The 25,773-nt window shown below is 36.8% G+C and overlaps 1 long non-coding RNA gene across 2 annotated transcripts in view; it reads right to left on the bottom strand.

The window, feature by feature from the left end:
• The window catches only part of LOC121674495, a 50,307-nt gene extending 27,630 nt beyond the window's left edge, over positions 1–22,677 (bottom strand). For both annotated transcript variants that reach the window (XR_006019643.1, XR_006019644.1), the window contains exon 1: positions 22,605–22,677. This is a non-coding gene — a long non-coding RNA (uncharacterized LOC121674495). The remainder of the gene's footprint in view (positions 1–22,604) is intronic.
• Between the last annotated feature and the right edge of the window lie 3,096 nt (positions 22,678–25,773).

The raw sequence follows: 25,773 nt of genomic DNA, 5'->3' as shown, positions 1-25,773 counted from the left end.
GCATCCACCTGCTCTGGCAGGTGGTGCTCCTCCACGGGCTGCAGATGGATCTTTGCATCCTCCATGGACCTCCATGGGCTGCAGGGGTAGAGCTTCTTCACCATGGTCATCACCACGGCCTGCAGGGGAATCTCAGCTCTGGAGCCTGGAGCACCTCCTGCCCGTCCTTGTTCACTGACCTTGGTATCTGCATGTTGTTCTCCTTACAGGTTCTCGCTCAGCTCTTCTGTGGCCACAATTAAAACTGTACAAAAACTTTTTGTTTTGATTTCTTCTCAAATACATTGCCACAGAGATGCTGCCACCATTCCTAATCGGCCCAGCTTTGGCCAGGTGCACATCCCTCTTTGGAGCCATCAGGGATTTGATCTGGAGGACATGGAAGAAGCCTCTCGTAGCTTCTCACAGAAGCCATCCCTATAGCTCCCCCCCTGGCCCCCCACCCCCGCCTCCCCAAAACAGGCCAGGCAAAAACAATCCAGCCGTATTCATCCTTGCTTATTTTTAAACAATAGGAGAAGACAGTTATAAAATTCTGACACTTAAAGTTTATAAAATTATAGCAGCACTGACAGAAGTTGATGACTGTTACGATTCATCTTGTTAGAGGATGCTTTCTTAATACAGAGCTCATAAGAGAAGCATAGTGTGTATGTCACTTTGAATCCTCATTCAACCAGGCTTAATTGATGTCTGAGAAACATCAGACATCAAACTTAAAATTGCTATAGTAGCTGCTGCTTCTGATGCCAATGTCTGATACAAACAACTTCTGTAACACAGTGACTTTGCAGACATGACTTTAAAGTACTGCTGTGGATTTTGATAACACACAGAACAAAAGGATTGATAGTCTGAAGGAGAGCAAATTCAAATGTTTTCTTAATATCCTCATAGCATAAAATATGATAGATTGTAGGAGCCAAGAGCTGATGTGATCAATACCATGCAGTAGGAAAACAAGAAAATGAATCTAGACTCCGTATTGCAATGCCCATGACGAATATTTTAACAAAACCTATCACTAATAGTATTCTCCAAGCTGAAGTGGAATAAACTAATAAGCTTATTATGTCAGAAAAAGAGGGTTGTGAAGGCTGAACATCTGTATGCAATAAGGAACGAACATTCTTTAACTGGAAACAAAGCCAAAGGAAATACCAACTGTAACACTGAAAATTAGTGAGATTCACTCTTGATTTAATAACAGCTGGAATCTCTAATTATCCTAATATAATGAGGCACTTTAATCTTCACTAAAGTGTGTTTCAAAAATCTATCCAAAGATTTTTCTTCATCAGAAAAATGCAGTTAAACATAATCTGTCAACAGTGTGTACAGTCTGATTAAATTCTGTTCTTGGCTCCAGCAGCTTACTTTCACCTGCCATTTATTTTACAAATTGTACTAAAATATGTGGGTTTTTCTTAAAAGAAAACCCAAAACAAACAATCACCCTCCCCATCAAAACACCAACATAGCAAGCACACAATTTAGCATTTGTATTTTTCCACTGAGTTCCTGCAATTGCACACATAAAAGACAGGAAAGGCTTCTGAAAAGCCATTTTCAATACAAACAATAGGCATTTTAAGGATACTCAACCTCCTAATTTTGAGAATCTGTATTCTGTAATGATATCCCCTATTAAGACTGCAGTAATTGTCTGTATACTTAGAGTTGCCATACTGGAGAGTTTTCATTGTCAGAAGGGTTTACAAAGGAAGTAGACTTTTCTCAGATAGTGGTGTTTTTGCATAACAGTAGGTCCAAACAGAACTTGGTACTTTCATTTAAGAAATAAGCAGAAACATAAATTACATTGGGGAAAAAAACAGAGCCAAACCCAAAATGGAATCCAGAAGGAGAAATGGGTTCAAGTTCTAACCTTCTTCATGTCTGAAAACTTGGAGGTTCTAACCCTAAATCTTTGAAATGCATTATGAAAAGATGAAAGAGCTGATTATTCCTCTTAGTTTATTTTCTCTAGATTTAAATATCCTTGTTACATTTGTTGAGCTAATTTTGAAGTTAGCCTTGCTTTAGCTGTCACTTGTCACTATTGTTTTAAAAACAATAGTGTTATAAAGCAGAAGTGGCTAAATAAGTTTTGGGAGACATTTTGTAAAACTCTTTGAAAAATCAGTCGGGGATATATGAGTCAGTCCTATCTTCATCTTTGCTAATTTCTTCAGAAAACTTTTAAGAGAAGGAGGTAGGGAGGTCTTTTTCTTCAAAAAAATACATTTCCAAACAGACTATGCAAATACAGATGCTGATTAATGAATATTGTTTTTATTTAACTGGTTTAATACTAATGTCAGGCTAATAGATCTGTACCATATCTTTCTAGAACTTTTATTTTTAAAGTCAGTGCTACAATTTCTACCCTAGCTTTGTAGCAAGAAAACTGATAAACTCCTGCTTACAAATACTATTAGCAATTTATCTGGTCTACCCCTAAGTTCTGTTAGAAAGTGAATGCCATTACAGTCCTGCTGACTTGTGAGTGTTTATGCTATCAACCTGTTCCATATCCTCCTCAATTTCAGACTTATCCTCTGCTGAGCCATCTGCTATGATGAGTTCTAGCATGTGAATTGCTGTCATTCTTTCATAGTGTAACCTCTTGGACAATTTTAACTTTTCTGTACAGGTCTTGCCTTCTCTAAGCACTCTTTAACAACCTGCTCTGCAACTAGCTGAGCAGACTTCTTAAATGTTTTTTTTTTTCCCGTATCTGAAGAAAGTATTGCTGTTGATATTGATTCCTACGTCAATTGCTTTTCAAAGTCTTTTGCATAATTTTTTTTTTCCCCAGGGTTCCTCATATTTTCTGCTTTCTTTCTGAAAAAGCTCTCATCAGATTTTTAGAGATAGTTTCTTTTGTCTAATGATTTTTCTTATCTTTTGTCTAAACCACCTTTTTTATTGTGTTCATTAGTGTTGCACTTTTCAAAAGGCATCCTTCAGTAATGACCATAAAACCTATACAGATTTAATTCCCTTAGCTTTGCTTTTCAATTTCTTCCTTACAAGTGTCTTTATTTTTACACAGGCTACTTTTCAATGGGCCTACTGGCTTTTGTAAATGCTGTGAGGATGCCAAATATGATGACAATCATTGTTAAACCGTTACTTCTCATCAACAAAATCTTTACCCAGACCCTGGACACTGCTTGGCACCAAATCACAGGTAGCACCTCCTCTTGCAGGCTTCCTATGCAGCTGTTCCATTAAACAAATAATCACCCCATTTAAAACTTTTTCCGCTGCATTGCATCCTGGGGTTATGTTTGGCCCATATGCATAGCAGAGGAAGAGGGAAGGGGAGAAAGTGGGGTCTCCCACATGCTTTAATTTCTCTTTCTGCCTCTTTATGTGTCTTGGCATTTGGTGGTAAATGGCTGTTTGAAGACTCATTGCATGTGGAATCTGAATTACTTGCTGGGATGGTTATTTTATTTGATTTGATTCTAGCTCTCTTTAACTTACACTACTAATTTGTGACCAACATGGCTTACTGTGACTTTTTTTGTATTTCAATGTGAAAATGAGAGAGTATTGTCCTTCCACAAGCCTGCTGTTGAGTAATGTGTCAGAGACTTCATGTATGGCCAGACATTTCAGCCCCTCCATCTTGTTTCTTTGTCACATTTCTCTCTGAAAATTAGGTGACACAAAGTAAATGTTAAACAGAGAGTAAACCAGATTATTTTCATATATTGGACACTGCAAAGGTACTGCCTAGGACATGTTACATAATGTTAATGATGAAGTTGTGCTTTTAAATATCAAGACGGACAATTCAGGTTAGCTTTTGAACTGTAATATTTAGGAAAAACCAAACCATGAAATCTGGCAATAGAGACTTTAATATTAACGTCTTTTTTGCTTTTGTGATTCCTTTACTTATTACTTTAGGGTTATTTTTGTGGATGACAGTCATCAGCTGTTACTTCTACAAATCACAGTCTTTCATGGTCTTTTTCTTTGCATTTCTTACATTCCTCTAATACATTTTCCAGACAACCTATCAGAAAAAAGCGACGTAGTTCTCTGCTAGTGTACTTTATGTACATAAGGCTTCAAGATAGGCTTTGGTTGAAATTCTCTGGAAATGAACTTAATTTTGAGTTCTATTCTTCAAGCTTTTAACCAGAAGTTATGGTTATATTAAAAACATAGGTGCTTTAAACTTTCAGAGAACAACGTAATGTACTTTCCACTTAAACAGCAAAAGCCTTTTCTGCCCTGTAAAGTGAAAGAATTTTGGTTTCAAGAAATGCAAAAGCTTATTCAGAATTAACAGTACTTTTGTTTTAGGGAAAGATGCAGGACATGGCATGACTGGGCAAGAAGGTGATAATATAGTTCAGCTATTAAATTATTGCTATGTGAGTGTAAGAGTGACAAAAAGGTAATGTTAGTCTATATTTTTAGCTCTAATGATATACTTCTAAATTCTATATTCTGTTTTGGATTTCTGTGCTAGTTAGAATGAAATTTACATTTCAGAAAATGGGAATTTTGTCAATCAAAGCACTGAAGGGGGAAAAATCATAAATTTTAAGTTTGAAGTTACAAATATTCAAATTTTTCTCCTTTGAATACATATTTTTGAGGGAGGTACTAGACCACTGTACCATCCTATGACATACATCAATACTAAATGTGGAGTGACACTTTACAGCAGTAATAAACCAGCGCTAAATATTATGCCAGCTGTTTGCCTGTTCTTATTGAATGGTGTTGATTCTGTTTGGTGATGCTTTGTGGTGAAATATAAGGCAGAGGATCAGGGGAAGAATTCTCACCTCTTCTTCCATCTAGTCAGAGACCTGAATTAGTCACATATCAAAGATAGGCTTTTCATCATTCCCACTGAGATTTGATCTGGCCACACTGCAGCTTCTCAAAGTTTCAGCTTATAGAAGGTTTATTCCAAGTACATGGTAATTGTAATTTTCACACAATCATATACCTGAACAGGGTTTCACATGTCATATGATGTTTGCCCAAGTTATCAGAAGTTTGCTGCATAAAGGAAGCTCCTGATAGGAACTTGACTATTTGAAATGTGGACAAAATTACATCAATATAGTCGAATTAAAAAGCCATTTCCCGCAAATGAAATCACTTCTACATCTATTTCTACAATAATTTTCTGAGAACCTTCATCAGCAGATGGACACTGTCTCCAAAAACAAGGCCTAAAAGCATTCTTCTGCACTTTATCTCTGTTATTTTCCAGAATATTGTTCTGGATTAATCTTAATGTAATCTTCCTACTATATATACAAAGACTACAGCTGCCTAAAGATGACCTTATGTTGTTATCAGCCTAGAAAGCCTTTTTCATATTTAAGTATTGGAGATGATACTCCAATTGTGGAAATTTGAACTGTTTCCTACAAAACTCACCCCCTCAAGCAAAGTACACTAAAATTAAACATATATGCATACATGTACAACGAATAAATGAATCATTGATATTTTGCTTCAGTATATGGTATAATGAACACAACAATTCTCTTCTTTTCCTTCTGTTCCACCTGCAAGCATTAAACACCTGTAATACTCTCCATGTGTGGACAAATGTCACCACACAGAACTCAGTTTTTCTATTAAGTTTTCTCAGCAATTTCAAATTATTGTTTAAATCATCTGACTTTTTTTGTGAAGTTCATCTGGAAAGCTTATTTTCATAAAGGCAATAATTTTTTATCATTGATTTGATAGAAATTTTGCTTCTTATTAAAGATTCAAAACCCATTAGAAAGAAACCATGGTGATTTATTAACAGCCTGAACACTCAACTCAGGCTGAGTCTTCAGGTTTACAGCAGACTATAATTTATATGATGCAGGCTTACAAGCTTAGGATACAAACATTTGATGATGATGATTTCCGTTGCAGTGGTAATTCTTTCCCATTCTAATTAGCAGGTAATACCCTACAGATTAATTGTTCTTCCTGTGTAATGCACTGTATGTGGGGTCCTCGAAGGGTAGCTGCGTTTCCCTGAAACGTCCCTGGCTGTGGGATCGTTCCGGTGGGTGCAGTACTGCACTCCAGCAAGCTGACTCCTTTCACCCGCGCGGCTCTCGGGCGCGGACTCTCACGCACACACACTCAAGCCGGATTGCTCAGCATTACCAGAGGCAAAGAGTCAGGAGGGCTCTCCCATTTGGGTATTCCATGGATGAGGTTTATTGCATCCTGTGGCGAAGGAAGACCAGACACTAAAGGGAGCGGACCATGCAGGGTCCAGTGTTTTTGTACGGGAGCGGGGAGAGCATCAGAGACCAATGGTCTGAGGGCACAGGGGCAGTGCAAAGGCGGGACTGGGGAATGGGAGTCAATGGGGAGGGCCTGGGGCATGCAGGGTAACAAGCCATTCAGACAGACCAAGTCCGCACAGCAGCACAAAGCGTGACGGGAGAGGCTTTTCCTTTCTCACCAAGAGGTCAGGGGGTGTTCTCAAACCTCGAAACTGGTCTACCAGCAGGCCCCTGCTATTTCGGGGCTCCTTGGCCCCTCAGCCATCATAGCTGCTGGCTCAGTGGCTACAACACCTGCGTGTTTCTCTCTTTTCTTCTTCTAGTATTCCTTCTTGTCTCATTGTGCAGGAATATTTACTAAATACCTACTCAGTACTACCTATTCAGGCGCATTCTCCACAAGTATCAACAAAGGAATAAGGACCCAGATGTCAGAGTACAAAGAGAAACAGCAGAAGATGAAAAACCAGTGTTCATTAGAGGTAGCACATGCACACACATGCATGTACTGGTTTTGGGTGGGGTAGAGTTAACTATCCTCACAGTGGCTGGTGTGGGGCTGTATTTTGAATTTGTGCTGAACACGGGGCTTGATAATATAGAGATGTTTTTGTTATTCTTGAGCAGGACTTTCACAAGGCCTTTTCAAGGCCTTTTCTGCTATTTGCACTGCCATGCTGGAGAGGAATTTTTGGATGCTTAGGAAGTGTGAGGAGACACAGCCAGGACAGGTGACCCAAACTGACCAAAGGGATATTCCAGACCATATGACATCATGCTCAGTATATAAAGTGGGGGGAAGTAGGAGGAATGGTGGGACATTTGGAGTGATGATGTTTGTCTTCCCAAGTCACTGTTACATGTGATGGGGCCCTGCTCTCCTGGAGACAGCTGAACACCTGCCTGCCCTTGGGAATCAGTGAATTAATTCCTTGTTTTGCTTTCCTTCTGTGTGGAGCTTATGCTTTCCCTCTTAAACTGTCTGTATCTCAACCCTTGAGTTCTCCAGCTTTACCCTTCTGGTCTCTTAATCCTACTGGTAGAGGAGTGACTGAATAACTGTGTTGCTTGGCCTGGCTACTGGCTGGGGTTAAACCATGACAATGAATTACACCGCAAACATCCCAAGAAAACAGTGGATTTCAGTTTAATCCTTCCACTGTAAGTACCTACAGTAAAGTATAATTCTGCATGATTCAAACCACTATGCTGTTAGATGCTGCTGTGTTGGAAACTGCATGGTTCTTGACTGAGATCTGGTTATTCTACTTCAAAATGATACATCCTTATGTCAGAATGTAAGGGAGAATTCTTTCAGCTCCAAACAGAAATAAGGGAAGAGTATAATGGTAAACAAAATCAATGACTTAGAAAAAGTAGTTCTAAAATAGTCAGCACACACAGCCTCTTGTCCTTCTTCATCTGAAGAAATAAAATACCTGAGGAAAATGTATCCTGAGAACTGGAACCGAATTTTAAACAAACTGCTATGTGTTAAAAATGTAACACCTATCACCAGGGTGAGCAGGAAAGAAGCTCACTTTATATGTAAATTTCTGTTCTACTCATGGAATGAAAAGTCTGGTATACGCTCAGCAACATAATTGTGCAGTGCACAGGCAGCCACCTGTAGACAGACATGACTACATCAGAGTGGTCTGTCTTAATGGCACATATACATTAGTAGAAACCCATAAAAGAATGTTAGAAAGATATCTGGAGCTGCTATGTGATGTTTTGTCTTGACAGGATAATATACAATGCTCTTAATAGAAATTGAGCACTGTTGCTGAAAAAAAGAAAAAAAAATCAGTTTCTTTTATGCAGAGTAAATATCAAGAAAAATAGTGCACTTTGGCAGCACCCAGACTTTGATATCCCTTCAGGAAATGCAAGTACAGATACATGCTTTTCACTTGTTTTTGTTTTGTGGAGATCGATTATTTAATGATTTTTTTTTAAATTTTAATTATTGTATGATCACACTGCTGTAGTTAAGATTATGTCAGCACTTCAACTGTGAAAATATTTTTCAAGGGACTTCAACTTGCCAAAAAAATTACCCAGACTTTCAGTGTGTCACACAAAAAACTCAGTCTGGTATAAGAACACTCTTATGACTAAGACTTCTCTTGCAATTAATATAAGGTTTTAACAGTACATTTGTGGTTTTTTAAAGTCTAAAGGAGAAATATATATATATTACTCATTGACAAGTCTTTGTTTTCTATATTTTCTTGCTGAACTTCAGCTACATTGTTTGCTATATTTTAAAAAAAGCCCCAATTGTTCCAAAAGAAGGCAGTTTTCAATAGAGACCAGTCTTTTCCTTTCAAATGAGTCAGTAACAATAAGTTCAAAGTGATGTATGTGGAATGAAAACATATGATTTACTTCATTTCTGTTAAAAATATGACCTAAATAAGTGAACCAGAAGGAAAAACCATTCTCATAGATTTTATTTTTCCATCTTTATGCTGATTAACTCCATCAAAAAAAAAAAAAAAAAATCCCCATGATACAGCACTGAAGGCAGAATCAAGCCCAAGTCATTAATAAAAATTTTACCCTGTCTCATTAAAAGAGCCACCAAAACCCCACAACTCCATAATACAATCCCCACACTACTGCTGTTTGTTTGACAAGTCCCATCCTCAAAGGAACTCTTCATCTTTAGAAGTGTTACTTTAACCATTGCATCTTATTCATTCTCCCATTCTATTTCATGAGGAAATCTAATATCCAACAAGTGTTTTCCAACACTTAACAGCAAGGAAAAGTTGCTGTCAATTGCAATTTGTAATATGCATAGCCCTGTGTCAGTAATGGTGGCTACAATACTCAGCTCACTGGCCAAGATTTCTGTTTAATTATAATAACATGATACTGAACTCTGAGTAGTCTTTCAGAAGCCATGCTTAAAGAATACCTTTCGCAATCCAGGGTGTTCAATTAATAACTTCCCAAACACATGCAGTCTGTAAGAGCCCCCACAATATAGTTCATTTATCCTGCAGTGCCTATCAGAAATGATTACCCTATCAGAAATTATTCTGGAGGACAACAGTCATTTGCATGGCTCAAAGAATGACAGGAAAACTACTCTGACTAGGGCTGACTTAATAATGAACTTAAATACAGGCACTATAAAATTAAGGAAAAAAATGACAAAAATATTCATATTCAAAAAAAAAATCTTTAAGACAAATTTCTTTAGGAAACAAATCCATACACTATGGAGATTTGAAAAACTGACCATTATGATAAGAACAGTGTTTCTGGAAAGCAGTTTAAGAGTGGATTACTTGTCAAAAAGCATGTAAAAGAAAAGCAGGAATCACATTGAAGTAATCCAGCCGGGGCACTTCTGTACAGAAATCAGTTATTTAGTGTTCTGCCAATTTGAAGAAACATGTGTCTCATCAAACTTGCAGTAGCAAAAATCCAGTTGAAGAAATCATATTTCAAAGTGCACATACCATCTTTCTCAGAAGTACAAACTTTAGAACAGGTAGGATGCAAAAATATACTTTTTAGAGCTTATGGAACTTCCGTGAGGGGTATTAATCACAGAGCAGGATTCAGTTTTATAAACCTTTCAGATTTGGATGAAGCTGGAAATATGCCTGGTCTATTGAATTTCTGTATGCAGTCATTTATTAACTTAGGCTTCACAAAAAATGGGTTAGGATTTTGTCTGGAGTCTCTTTTCTAGGTGTGAACTTTTGAGATAATTTATTCTAAATCCAAACTTACTTCCAAATGCAAGGACACCTGTTATTGTTTAACTTCCCTACAGTTCAGGTCATGACAGCCATTTTCAGGCTGGTTTGTTTGTTTCCTTGTTTATATTCAACAGTAACAAAAAAGGTTATGATGGCAGATTTATCCTGTGATTTTAAAATGATTTTATACCTGAACCAGAGATTTTTACTTGAAAGTGCATTTGGAAACAACCCAGAAGTTAGGAAAGCTTAATTCTGTAGCATATGTGACTTTTAAAAAACACTAATTTTCAGGGGAAAAAAAAAAGTTTTTATTAAAAACAACAGACAGATATTTTGCCACTTAAATGCACTTCTCCAACAAGCAGATGAAATATTGAATGTGGACTGTCATATACACAAAAATACATTACTCCATATGAAGTAGATGTTTGAAAATGGTGATACAGATGTTTGTCCAAGTTTCTGTACTGCTAGTTTAGCTGGCTGGTGGCAGTGATAGAGTTCTATGGAGCATTTACTGACTTACAGGCATTAACTGAGGGGGTCAATATTTACTTTTCTTCCAGTAAGACAAAGGAAGACAAAGGTCAATGTCTCATGAGAAAGCATAGCTAGATACTCATTTGGGTAAATTGCTATACTTACATATATCATTGAAATAGATATATATTGTCATATTCCTACATTGTTACATACCTAGAAATAAAAAGTTTAATTGCTTACAACACAATATTTCTGGAATTGCTTTCCTTTGAAACTAACATTTAACAATGAGGTGAAATCCAGGGCAAAAATAAAATCCCCTCCTCTCAAAACTTCTATTTGGAGTAGTATTGGAATACTGCTGCAAGCAATTCTGTGTCTACATCTGACTCGCTCTTACAGTTAAATAATTGTTTAGGTAATCTTTAAGTGGCATACTCCAGTCAAGCTGAAACAAGTAACTGCCATGCAATTTTGTTGTCTTTGGGCAATTGTATTTAAAAATTTGCATTTAAAGTGAGGGTTTTTATGGTTTTGTTCATTTGTTTTCTCTCTCACTTCACAGAATCTCTTCTCACATTTTTCTTCTGGAATACCCATGTTTTGGCTCCATGTCTTTTGCAGCATCTAGACTGTGTTGTTGAAAAGGCTTTATCTTTTAGGCCAACCAGTCATCACTTCTCAGTTCCATCTTCTGTGAATAAAAACCCCAGAGCCAGTGTACAGAAGGGCAGTGTTTCCTTTTATTATGACTGTCACGGGATTCATATGTTCCATAGTTCCCAAAGAGCAGAACAACTGGAGAAGATCACTGAATTGTGGAGAAATGCTGAATGTCACAATTGATGTTTATACACTCCTTCTAATTTTTCAACAAGTCATAGTCCTCAAACCTTAGAAATGCTTGTATAGCTGACTACTAGCTCAAAAATAGGCCTATACTTAAACAGGATATTATTTTCCTTATACAGTTTTCCACAGGAAAACAAAAATATATGGGGCTAGTGATGTTGACTATCTGCAAATTAAGGCAGCATTATCAGATGCCATAATTAAGGTCTGCTATTTTCCACAGAAAATCATGTGGGGTAGAGTTGAGAAAGCCATTAACTTAGTAAATTATAGAGATTTCTGCATTTTGAAGTATATTGCTTAGTGAAAAAAGGTAAAATAAGTAATTTGGCTTACAAAATAAGGATTAAAACCACTATCAATCCAAATAGCATTTTCTCCATAAAGTAATTTATTGTTGATGAGCACTGAAAGATTACTGGGGGGAAAATCACTCAATAAAGCTTAAACATTATCTGATTATCATTTGATTGCTTAAGAAAAGTCAAGTATGGTGCAGAAGAATTTTGTAATTGAATTTTTCTTCTAAAAGCATCTGATGTTTTGGATGTGGAATGGTTGCAACTCTAAAAAATCAATTATGGAAATTACCCTTAAATTATAAACTAGCACATTATTAGTGCCCAATTAAAATACAGAAGGGAAACAAGTTTATCCATGAAGTACTGCTGAGTCTTTCAACTGATGGAAATTACTACAGATACTTTAAACATTTCTTAGATTGATTAATTATGTTTGCAATCCATCAGGAAATAAACAAACCCAAAGTGTACAACCATCCACTTAATGAGACTTTTTAAAAACTCAGTTGAGGCCTCTGAAAAGTTTTAATTTTTCATTTTTCAAACAAAAATGTTACAGACTATGTTTCTAAGGAATGTAGCTGCAATCTTCACTAAGATCTGACACAAAAAATGAGAGAACTGTTCATACGGACTAATTTTATGTATCCCAGTGTTTATATTTCCACTTTCAAACGTCTCTCCTAAAACATCAACCATGTGATAAACCATAGTATTGTGGTTCAATTTGTTGATTATATACAAGAATCACTGGTCAGACTTATTTCAAAATTATGACAATTACACAGTGTAAATTTAAGGAGACATGAGGATTTATGTGCCTAAGGAACTACTATCATGATTTCATCATATGCATTGCAAAAAACCCATTTCCCATCAAACAAGGAAATATTAAAGAAATAATTTATTTTCCTTTGGTTAATTTTCTTCCTATGTGGAATCCAAATATAAATACTTGGACTCAAATCTCAAGAGTTTATACATAAAACGTATTTTACAGAGATAAGCTGTTCCACTGGCATCAGTAAGATTGTTCACACATGTATAATGAACTTCGTACGTAGCATGTGGTGAGCTCAGTCTTACCTACCAATATGAAAGGGGAAAAAGATGTACAGATAAACAGTGAAAAAGAAAATTATTAATGTACAAAAATATTTCACGTTACATAACTTTTATTACAAATAAGGACACAACTAAAAATAAGGGCACTTCTTAGAGTGCAAGAGCTGTCCATCCCCATGTGTAAGGAATCAAACAAGTCAGGCAGAAAACTGAAGTGGCTGAGCAAGGACCTGCCGCTCAAACTGAGAAGTAAGAAAGAAATGCATGCCAGTGGAATATACTGAATTACTTTTCCCCAAGTTGAGCCTGTTTTTCCCCATCACAATAACTGGCTAGTGATGTCCCTGTCCTCATCTTGACCAACATGCTTTTCCATTTCCCTGGTCCTCCCTAGAGGAAGGGGACTGAGAGAGCAACTGAGAGGAGTCTTGCAGATGGCCAAGGTCATCCCACCACATCAACAAAGTCGGCTGCCAATGGTAGAGGGCAGCAATATTTCTTATGCTAAACAAAGTATTAAAGTCTATTCTCATAATCTGGGCTATCAAAACATTACAAGGTAAATGTTGTATTACTATGTAATTTGAAAAACCTTTTTTCTTTCCAATATTGAGAAAAAGTTTCTGAGTGTACGATAATTCAAAGCTGCTGTATAACATAGTTCATTCACACCTGTGTGAGGTAAGGTAGTTAATAAGGCAGTATCACTAATGGCTCTAAAAGGCTGAAACCTTTTGAGTGTTCTCAGCATTAGCAAGCAATTTCCAGACTATTTCTAGGGAATTTAACTACCGTAACTGAAACCACTTTCATTTTTATAAATCATTTCTTCCAGTTAAAAAAGTTTTCAGCTCGCAGCTGACATTTACTGAGCCAACAAATATGCTATAAAATTAGAGGAAAAGAATTACAGAATAGATGAGTGATATATTTGAAGGGCCATATTCTGACATTCTCCGTCTATGAACTGGATAATTTTATCTTAATTATACACTCTAATTCCACTTCAGTAATTAACAAACCTTGTCACCATGCATTTTGGGGTCTGCTATTCTCAGGATTACCTTTATTGCTAGTCTCTGTTGACAGTGCACTTTCATAGGGGCAATTTAAAAACCTCTAAAACTGAAACAGATAATTGAAGACAATTGCACAATGTTGAAGATGTATGCTAATTAGAACTATCAAAATATCTGAAGGAGTAAATGCATGTGCAAATCTGAGGGTTTTGCAAGGAAACTGGGGGGAATAGGTTATGGAAAACAATCTCATAAATACAGCACAGAGAAGTACTGGCCTTAGACTGAACTCAAATCAAAAATTCTGGCAAAGCAGCAGATTCCTCTGACAACAGGCAATTTGAAAGCCAATTAACATATGAATTGCAAGCAGGACATGCAATAAAATCTCACTGTGCTATTGAAAAATAATAAAACCAGAAAACTTTGCAAAAAAATCTAAAATGGGAAGGAGGTGTTGTCCTGCTAGTCTAGTGATGATTCTGGTATACAGAGGGTGAGGCAGGGCTTTCCCTATTCTTAAGGCTGCAAAGGCTAATCTGACATCAAGGACAAGGTAGGACTCTATTAACTAATAGGTGTGGGAAGAGCCAAGGATAGGAATTTATGTAAACACCGCCACCTCCATCTGGAGAGGCCTTAACGTAACTCTTACTTAGGGGCCCCGAGAGTAAGAAAGAAAATGTATTTAGGCCTGGTGAGAAAGTGAGAGTATCCAAGGGGGGGTCATGCTACTTGCGGTCACGTTAACATCACTCTGTGAGTGTGAGATGGCTGAAGGGTAACTCCACACTTGTGAAGGCAAATACTCACATTGGAGTCCCCAGGCTTAACACTTAAAAGATGGGGCATGTATTTTGAGATCAAGCATGACAATTCAAGTGGCTGTAATTGTAGGGCTCAATCAACTGATGGTGTAGACACTGAAATTCCTCACCACTTAAGCAGTCAAAAGCTTTTAGTTCAATTATATGTAATGTCATTTCCACTGTTGTATCAGGCAGATTCTTTAGTAAACTATTTTCAGACTAGAAGAAGGAAGGCAGCCTGTAACTGAGGGCTGCGTTCTGGCTGCTGTGCTATACTTCCCAAGGGATGATTTAGTAGTGCATTTTTTTATGTCAACAAATATTAAACCACCACTATCAATACATATTATATATAATTTGCTATAAGGCACAATCTGGCCTGCAAAAGTAATGACTTTTTAATATCCAACACACCTTTGAATTAAAACAGCTCTTGTTTATTATACCAGTAACATAAAAAAACATCAAGTTCCTTCTTCCATCTTTACTGTTGGGCTTTCTACCATGCTGTGGTAAGACAGAAGCACATTCTGCTGTTTTTCATGAAAAGAGATAGCACCCATGATTAAAGCCCTGTGGTCATAGGACACTGCTAGTTTTAGCGACAATACAGATATACAATAATTGCTATTTGTGTTTGAGTTTATGTGAATGAATAAAACAGATATACATAGAAAATCTTATGGCTTTGTTTAGGAACAGTGATTTCATGCAAAAGTCATGAGGATTGCATTTCAATATGTGATACTTGTATGAGAGACAATGGTTGGTAACAAAACACTTACTATATCCATGAATTTTTCTGTTCAATATGCATAGGCATGGCACTGTGAATTTTTGCATTATACAACAACAGAAGATCAACATTTTGCTATAGGACTACAAATGTTATGAGTTCTTTGAGCAAATATAAAGGATATATCCATCATTTTTAAGTCCATAATATTTGTTTTGTGCATGAATAGCGCAGTAGTTACCAGTAAAATCAATGTAATTTAGTTATTTTTTCTTCTGTTTTCAGATAGATGGTTTATTGATTAGTCAATTTGCTCATAGGTGAGAATTTACAAGATAATGTTTCAGAAAAAGTGTAAGCAGACCTAGAAAATGCACCATTTAGTTCATGGTGTTGTAAGACTGAGACCTCGTCTATATGCTAAGGTTTTGATATTGCAGGCTGTAAGGTAGATTTCAAGATGAATGTCTAAACAAGCTGGTTCGGGTACTGACAGTAGCATAACTCTCAAGCAGCAAAGATCTGCTTCAGATTTCTTTACATATAACTTTGATACCAGGTTTTCTAAGGGTAAAATACACCATGTTTCAATTTTATGAGTAGATTTTGCTACCTAAATTCATCTGGGGATCAATTTTTCAAAGTAGTTGCATTAAGTGATTGGCTTCCCATTTACTCTGAGCTGGAAGGTACCTGTACAAACCCTTCTACGTAGGTACTAAACTGCTTTTGAAACTGGTCAGCATGAGACACCAAAACATCTTGACCATTTTGTGGTTTAATACTCATTTTTAGATTAAATTTCGTCATTAATTATATTCACAATTATTTTTCAAAAGCTGTAGACTTTCTTGGTGAAAGAACAGCCCTTGCAAATCTTATGATGAAGATCAGAATAGAAAAGCATTTTTGATATAGGACTTATTGGTGCAAAAGTCACTGAATGTGGTAAGAAAGTCTGCAGGTAATACCATTGGCTGGGATAACTTTCTCATTGATTTTTTGAGTCATTTTTCTGTACTTAATTTACCCACTTTTACTGAAAACCTTTAAAAATAATCACAGCTCAAGGCTAGCTGCCAAACAGATTGAAAACTGAGTTTATATCACTGCACTCCTTTTGTAGACTGCTCTTCTGCTATACATCCACCTCTATATTAAATAGTCCAGAATAGCTGCTAAAGTTCTAGTGTCTGTTATACACACTGCTCTCCTAGATATCCTCTGTGTAAGCACAATCTTTTTTTACTAAAACCATCTTATAATAACCTTCTTCCTCATAGAACACCACTGAATCACTCTTTATGACAAATTCTTCATAAAACAGGATGCAAGTTTCTACATGGTTCAATTGAGTCTACTTGTTCTTAATATTTCCAAGGCTATATACAGAGACATATTACACCGAATAACGTATCTTTGGCAGGCCCTAATAAATACAGTGTGGGTTTTCTTGCTCCTGTGCTACTATAACATTGAATATTTTTATTTAACCCTCTAGAGGGAAGCAAAAGTGACAAGACTTGACTGCAGTCTCCTCTTTTTTTGCTTTTAATAATTTCAAGTCTGTCACTACTCAGTGAGGCTGGATTTTCACAGATATCAATTAGTTTTCCTGAAACACTAATATTTCATCTGTAGAAGCTTCATCTTCTAGCTAAATGCCATACACTTCTGTACAGATGGTACAGAATCCTACTGGTCAAATTCTTAATACTTCCTAAGTTAACAAAAGGTGAGGTAGTTATTTTGCCAATACACCCAGAGAAAATATTTAGGTCCTAAAACTGGAAAGTTAAAATAATAGAGAAGAGCATTATTACATAGAAGAGTATATAGGAGCATATGTATCCATATCTATCTATATATATGGATATTTTTGTAATAATAAGAGTTTTTTTAAGCATCATTTCACAGATAGGGGAAAGACATGCAGAAGTAGGAAAATTAGTAGAAAGAGAATCAAGTGTTTCCTAATCTGAAGGTAGTACCCGGATTAGTACCCAAACTTCAGTGTTTTTTCAGTACTAAGCATCCAATTATTTTAGTGTGAACAAAAATAAATGACATGTTTTAGTGCACTTAAGAGTATACAGATATATCTGTACAGATCTGTATAGATTATTGCAGATTGTTTGAGCTGACTGGGTATGAGACAGCATCAGCAAACCATACTGTCTAATTATCTTGGTCCTTCCTAGTAGGCCGAGTTCCTGTCTGTGGCCCAAATATGGGTTCCAGAGAGATGCAGTGAGGCAGCAGACTTGATGCACAGTCACTGTGGACTCCATTCAGCTGCTGGACCTGGCACTGAATTACAGAATCATGGAAACATAGAACCATAGGATCATTTCAGCTGGAAAAAAAACTTTAATATAATTGAGTTCAACCATATCTAAATTGACTAAAAGTGTGTGCTACAGAAATGTAACACAGTCTACACCTTTATGTTCTGATATAGAGTTTAATGTACTTCATCTGAGAAATAAACTTCAGTGGAGGTAGAGAACTCCTGAAATTCCATCTTCAGTAGTTTCTGATATATATATATTAAGATGGATTTCAGCAAAACTATTAATATGTCAATGATGTGATTCAAATTGAAAATACCTAAGCCACTTAGGGTGGCTTGTACAGCAGAACGCTTCTTTTTCATAAACAATAAAATTACTTTCACTGTCACAGCAGGTTCTCAGCAAACAAGTAAATTTTATTCTATTTGATCCTATCCTAAAAGATACCTCATAATCAAATTCAAGAATGACAGCAATAACATGGCATATTAGATTCAACAGTAGGGCTGAAGAAATCCCCAAACTGCTAGATCTCAGAAGAAAACATCTGTAAACTTGTCTTTTCTCACAAGTGGTTACTATCATGCTGTCACATGCAAGAATCCTAATTAGACTTTTATTCTATCTTAATATAAGCCTTTTGTGCTAGACAGACTTCATGTAAGTGCTCTTTTTCTCTAAGTTTCTACTCTTCTCATACTGCTGAATTATATGTAGTTAATCCATCAGTAGATTTGTAGATTTCCTTTCTGCTGTATCAGATCAAAGCATTTAATGGTTTGTAGCACACACAATTACCTACCTCTTCCCCAGCCTTGCTGTAGCTGAGTATTGCTGCCCTGGGCTGCTTTCTGCATCCAGTTCCTGTAGGAACTCTCTACACCTGCACTGTTAAGCATTCCTTGATGAAGTTGTTCCCCTTCCCCAAGACCTTTTCCCACCTCTCCCTTTATTACGCCCCTGAGTTTTCAATGTTCTCAGAAACTCCATTATGGACTTCTTCAAGTAACAGAGAGCAGGCCATTACCTGCCGTCTCCCAGTGCAAGCCTTACTTTGCCTTGGACATCTTCTGATTTGTCAGACCTAGACTGTGGGCTTGCTACACCAGTGTCAAAGCAGGGCCCAGGGAAGACGGGAGGAAATGCACTGGGCAAGGTGTCACCAGACCGCAAAATTTATCACATTAGCAAAGTTACTCTTACAGTGGGAAAACAAAGGGAAAAATAGGCTGAATGGCTACTGGGCCTCTTTTCCATAAAAAAAACCCCAACAACCAATAAAAGCAACAGGGATGTGGTCCTGTCTTAGCTCCATTGGGCTGATTGCCACAGTGTTTGGTCTAGTTGCTGTAGCTGGACTGATGGGCAGTTAGAAGAAGGATGAAGCTACTTCAGTGGTTCCATGAGCCAGGAAGGCTCAACAACTGCCAGAAGTACCCTTAATTTTCAGATCAGCAGCTATGTTTACATGGCGTGGAGGAGACACAATGAAATAAGGCTCATCCATCCTACTGCCAATGGACCAGGCGATTCTTTGCCAGTGTACCCGTAGCCATGCCTGCAGTATTTCTGCCATTTTTTGGTATCTGGAGACCTGTGTCTCCTCTGCCTGACATGCAATTAACATTCTCAGGAAAAAGGCAGGGGAGGGAGGATTCAGAGCAGCAAGTACTCAGGTTCACCAATTCTTACTCTTTCTGCTGTATGTCTTGCAAACATTGTCCTTGTGCCCAGTCATACACACACTCCCAACTTCTCTCATGTGCCAGTTGTGCTTTGGTAATCCAGAGAGAAATCTGACAGCAGATTGAGGAATGCTGCTGGGACATGGAAAGTTCCTATCTTCAGCCATGTCATCTATGACTAGGAGTCTGCTGTTACTGGTTGGAGCTGTTGCCTTCACAAGTACATCATGGGAAAAATCTGGTTTGTGCTCTGATTCAAGGGGCTATTGTAGGGCTGGTGAGAGAAAGGTACGCAGTATCACAGGAGTGATATGCCCATGCCTGGCTGTGAATAGATACCTACTTCATCCTTTCCAGATGCCAGATGATTCTTCCTAATACACAGTTGCTTTCTGGGCTCTTGATGGGTACAGATTTTAGCTATGAAATCTGTATATGAAATCATTGGGGGAGCAAGCAGTGCTCTGCTACTGCAGCCATAGCAAGTGGTAGGTGATGATGAATCACAGATGCTGACTCAGGTAGCACAGCCCATTTTCAGTTCTGTGTAAGGTGAGTGATTCTAAGTAACATTCGTCTCCTAGGTATACTTCAAAGGCTGCTGGGAAGGGCAGAAAAACTTGCCACTCTCTCAAGTTAGCCTTGGATCCTGCTTCTATGGCAGTTGTGTTGAACCCCTGACTGGAAGAGGCCTGGAAGGTAGCTTCCTACTCCAGCAGCCAAGGCAGAAACTCAAGACGAGGGCACCCGAAGTGTAGAATTCATGGCTGTCATCCTTCTGGCAGGAGTGTAGGCCAAGAATCAGGTGTACAGGTTTGTCTGAGGCAATGAAGCTCCAGTAGGAAGACTACAGACTTTGTATGTGTGTGCGCTTTATGCATGGGAAGCTGCAGATAATCTGTCTCATCTGTATCAGTTACTTCCTGATGCCTTTTGCTGATACTAGATCAAATCAGATATAAAAAAAAAAATCTGTTTCAGGATAGTAAAGGGCCAGCTTTGTTCACAGTTAGTAACTCTAGTGGGATCTTAAACTGAGGGGGAACTACATAAGATGAAATAGTATCAGAAAATGGTTACCTTCAAAAGTGTTTTCTCAGGATAGCTAAGCTTTTCTATCACATTCAATCAAGAAGACAAGCAATATAGGGTTTGCTTATTGCCTCCTACCCAGTACAGAAAACAGACAATTTTATGTAAATTCTTGAGCCATTTACTCTGTCCCTACATAGTTCTGATCAGTAAATATTGCCAAAACAGACTTTGATATTGAGCGTTTTTCATCTTGTAGTGTGGCTTTGTTTTACTGTTTCTCAAGGGATCAATAGACATTAATGTGATTATTCCTAAGAGTAGAATAGTTGAAGGTCTTTGAGACAAAATAACTGTGAAAACACATTTTTGGTAAGATGTCACCAACACACCAAATGTCTTAGAAATATGTTTGGAAAGGCAAATAAACCATTCTTTCAGCATGCAAACATTGGCAATATGAGCATTAACTCCTGAACATGGCCTTTCTGCACCTTCCTAGCCACTGCTAGAAGGAAAATCAGATGAATAGCACATGACATTAATGCATGGTGTGATTCATGAATTCATGAATTAATTCATGGTGTGAATTCATGAACATGAACACTAAGTGCATATAACACAGTAATCTGGAGGAAGAAAATTATGTCCCTTTTTTGCCCTTGTAAAGTTATAGAGCAGAGACATAAGATTAGTTCATCTCACTTTAAAGAAGAGAGCAGGGTGCAAATACAATGGACTCCTGTTATCCAAATAATTCCCCACATCTAACTTACACTTAAATTTTATTTTTTAGTGCCAAATGTATCCTGGCAGCATATTTCAAAAGCATGCATTCTTTGCAGTTTTTTCCAAGTGAAAGATGTACTATTAATAGGGTCTGGAGTCAAGTATCATCATGGTTTTAAAATATATAAGAAGTCTTCTTAAGATAACAAAACAAAGTTCAAGTGGCTTCAGAACTTTACTGAAATATAAGTTCACGTTTGCTACATCCCCTATAGGAAATGCAATTTCTTATATTGTTATGACTTGTGCTGTATGTTGCTTTGCCAGTGACAATGCTGATAATGCTGGTGTTAATTATTAGGGGTTTTTTTTTAAGTGACGTGACTACTGTGTTTCAATCAAAATGAAGCTTAATCACCAGAAAGAGTAACCAGTTAATTCAACTTTATTTTAAATAGTATTTGATTATGTTGTTATCAATTTGGTTCTGATACACCTAGAAAAGCACATGATTTTACACCTAATTTTATATTCCCCAACTGTCTGTTTATATTAAAGTGAATGATGGATTTAGAGTTTAATTATAATAGGTTTCGTAAGACAGTATACACATGCCGTTCATACAGAGAGAGCACTGAGAGGAGAATCTGTCCTGCAGATGCCATTAATTGTAAGAGAAATGTTTTCTTGTTAGATTGTTTAATGCAGTGAACTTTTTTCTTCCTAATAACAGTTATCCCAAAAGGAAAAAGGGAAAAAAGGAAGGGAAAGTGGAAGGGGAAAGGGAAAAGGGTAAAAAGGGGAAAGGAGTAAGGGGAAAGGCAATCAAACAAAATGTACTAACATTTTGGAAAGCTCCCCCTTTGTTTTAATCTCTAAAAATTTATCCTACAAAGTGACATCCAAGTCTGGATATCTCACTTTTAGAAATGGGTCTTACAGCTAACCTAAGTGTATATTCCTTGGAAAGGAGTTTAGATAGAACATTGCACATGATCTGACAGGTATTTTCTGGTTGAATTGTTCAGCTTGAAACAACTACTTCTTCATGCTGTACTGATGATGCTCCTGCCTGACATTCCTAGTTTGGTCAGTCCTGTAACCTGGGAAGACTGATGAACAGCTCTCTGTTTAGACACACTCTTGACAAAATAAACATACTTCTTGATCCTGTATCTTTATCACTATGTGAGCAGCAAGATATATTTTCTAGGTGTACACTCTGTATATGTGTAATCTATATATACATAATTATATGATATGTGTATAATACACATGATACATATATAAAACCCTAATGTAAAAGGCTCTGGAAGTGAGATTTAATCAGACAAGAAACAGATGATGTTCATCAGGTTTTCTAGTTTAGGATAAAGACTTTAGGCAAGATTTCTAACTTCTACATATATATCCCCAAACACTGAATTTTTTAATGATCAGCTAGAGTTCCATGAAGGTGTTGCAACCAGAACCATCTTATTAGAAAAAAAACTACACCATACACATGGAATTGTAATAAATAAAAAAGTAATAAATAAGAAATTGCTGTCAGTCAACCTTACATAATTAATACAGAAAAGCCTTACAAGGAAGTTGTACAAAACCTTCTTAGTGTCTCCCTCTTTTCTAGTGTTGTGCTCCTCTGTGTCCTATAAGGCCTTTTCAGTGCAGGAGAAACAAAAGCACCAGTAATGGGTGCTGGTAATTAAGAGTCGCTAGTCTATTTAAATAATTTTAATCTTGTAATCTCCTCAAATCATGACGTATATTTAGGATTAGATACACAAACTACAGTAACTAGGGGTGCCACATGCTGCAGGTTTACCCAATCTTATTTGCATTTGTGGTCACAGTAAGGGCAAAGGACTTGAAAAGTTATTTTTCACTTGTACAAGGATGAAATATTTTCTATGGAATTAATATGAATTTTTTTTTTCTACATTGTGAAAACACATCCCAGATTAGAATTTAAAAGGACAAGTACAGAACTAAAAATGGAGGAAATGTTAAATATTAAGAAATATATATTTGTTCTAAAAACACAGCAATAGACTAAACTAGTTTGGGGGTTTTTGGGGCTATTTTTAATGAATATAGAAAGCAAAGAACAAAGATTTGTAATGATAAGAAACTCTTTTAAACCACTGTACCACAGGTAGGAAATGAGATATTTTTGGCAGCAGAAAAAGTGAGACCCAGTGATAAAGGGAAACATTAATTATCTAATACCTGTTAGAAAAGAACAAAGACTCAACTTCTAACAGAAGTTAGAGACTACACTGGGGAGAATGTGAAATGGGAGGTAGTTTAGGAAACAGCTGTCTCCAGCCTCAATTGCAACTGACAGGACGTAGCTGAGGATTAGAATGTGTAAGATACTAGTGATGGTCATAGGAGGTTTAGGTTCAAAATTGTAAACCGAAAGAAAGAAAGGCCTGAAATAACAAGTTTATTTGGGGGAGGGGGGGGGGCTAAGGGGTTTTTTTTTTATGTTTCCATCCACTTTGGGATCAGATGAATGACATAGCAAAGTTTGATTTACTATGGAAAAATACCCTGCTAAATAACCCACAAGTATTGAGAATAAATAGAAATTACTAGAAATGGAGAGACAGCAGAAAACTCTACAAAAAAAAATACAATATAGCTAAATCAGGTGTTTTGTTAGTCTGGGAGGGGAGGGGAAGAAAGGATGTGATTTCAAGAGTGATATAGTTTTCATTGCTGTATTATCCTTCTCTTTGTGACCAAAGAGCAAGTGTAGTTAACTCTAATACTGAATTTCAAAACAAAATATTATGGTAAAAGGTATTTAAATATATTTGATACAATTAGATGGGCCAGGGGAAGGGGGGAGGAAAGGAATAAAACCTTGAGCACTTAATAAAATAACCAAAGTAGTATCTGAATCACAAGTCATTACCATTGAGATCTTGTAGAAGAGAGAAGTCTCAGGGAACTGAAGAAGGGCAAGCCATTTCATTCCACTAGGAAAGGGAAGACTTGAGAAACCACTGACCAGCCACAGTACTTTCAGTGTGTGGAAACATACTGGGAGAAGTTATTAAACAGACAATTTATAACCACTCTACAGGAAAAGAAAAGATGATGAAAAACAGCCAACACAGCTCTCTCAAGAGTAAATCATGTCAAAACAATCTAATTTCCTCCTTTGACACAGTAACTTTCAGTATAATGGATAAGAAGGAAGTAGAAGATGAGATTGCTTTACTTTAATAAAGCTTTTTACACAGTGCCACATGAGACCTCGTAAGGAAGCCAACTATAGGCCCAATCTGAACAAAACATTTAAACAATATTGAGAATGTGTAATACATGCTAACATAAGGGATGAAATTACTGCACAACACAGTATAAAAGTAAAAATTAGGCCTCAGCCTTTCTGAGCTTGACCACTAAACCGTTTTCTGATTTCAGTGAAGGTGTTTGTTTATTGCAGGTTTTGAACTTAAGCTGAACTGAAGCTGTGGTTATAAAATGCACTTTACTTGTAATTGCAAGGAAGCTGAGATTAATTTTTTGAAGTATAATAAAAAATAATACATAATTTTTTGTATTAACTGTTAAGCAAAATGACTCTTTCATAACCTCAGCTAAGATTAGCGACAGAATCCATCCAGACTAAGGTAAAATCCAGTCTGAACTTGCCATGTCACTAATGGGATCATAAAGGTCACAATTTGAAGGGCCCAATGTGCTGTGGTAACAGGAAACTGTGATCACTCCATTGGCCAACCATTAATGTAATTTCAGAATAATAATCCAAAAGGGATGATTCCTCCATTGACACATGTAATATGCAGATCCTTCTGAATATCAAAACCTCTAGAACACCAGCTCCCACCAGCCAATTTAATGTCCTAAGACTTTAAAGGTTTTATAATTATTTTATGGCAGGAGAATAATTGATGTAAGTAGTGATCTAACGTATGCTGCAACAGCCCTCTGGCTTATAGTGTAAATTATTATTACAGCAACTGATAATAACAATTTGATCAACAATCATACAGGGGAGAACTTAACAAGCCATAACCTATTCCAAAAAACAGGCCAACAAATGTACCTAATAAGTTGATAGTTACAGTTACGTAAGTCAAATATAACTAATTTAAGTCAAATAAATCAAATATAACTAATTTAACAAGAAGAAAGCAAAGACACTAGTGTTCTCCTGAGCAGGCCAATCCCCAGATTAAAATCACATGATTAAAAGACAGTCAGCCAGAAGAAAGAGGGAGAAAACATTATCAGAACATGTGAAGAATTACAAATATCAGACATGGTAGAATGTGATATTCTATCCTTATCAATGAAATTCTGAAACCTAAAACTTCACACAAGTAAGATGCTGGTTTTTCTGATATCTAACAAAATTGCAGTTCTGCCCAACCTTCTGACTTTTTTATTATTTGTAATTATTTATTTTGTTATATATTGGTTTTCTACTTTGAAATAGAGTTGTGTTGTTAATACAAAGCCTAAGTATTCAAAAGGAAAATACCCTCATTAAAATTTGATTAGGAAAAGAGAACCCTTAACTATACAAACGGTATGTGTGCCTATTTGTATACATATATGCATATAATCTACCTGAACAACCTGGATGCAGGACTTGAAGGAATACTAAGTAAGTTTGCAGATGATACAAAATTTGGAGGACCCAGTGACTCCCTCGAAGGCAGGGAGGCTCTGCAGAGAGACCTCAACAAATTAGAGACATGGGCAATCACCAAC

This window comes from Corvus kubaryi, unplaced genomic scaffold (assembly GCF_017639235.1).
Source record: "Corvus kubaryi isolate FWS band 111438036 unplaced genomic scaffold, C.kubaryi_AGA036_p1.0 68, whole genome shotgun sequence".
Taxonomy (NCBI): domain Eukaryota; kingdom Metazoa; phylum Chordata; class Aves; order Passeriformes; family Corvidae; genus Corvus; species Corvus kubaryi.
Note: the sequence above shows the minus strand (reverse complement) of the source record. Positions and strands in the feature narration are given on the sequence as shown.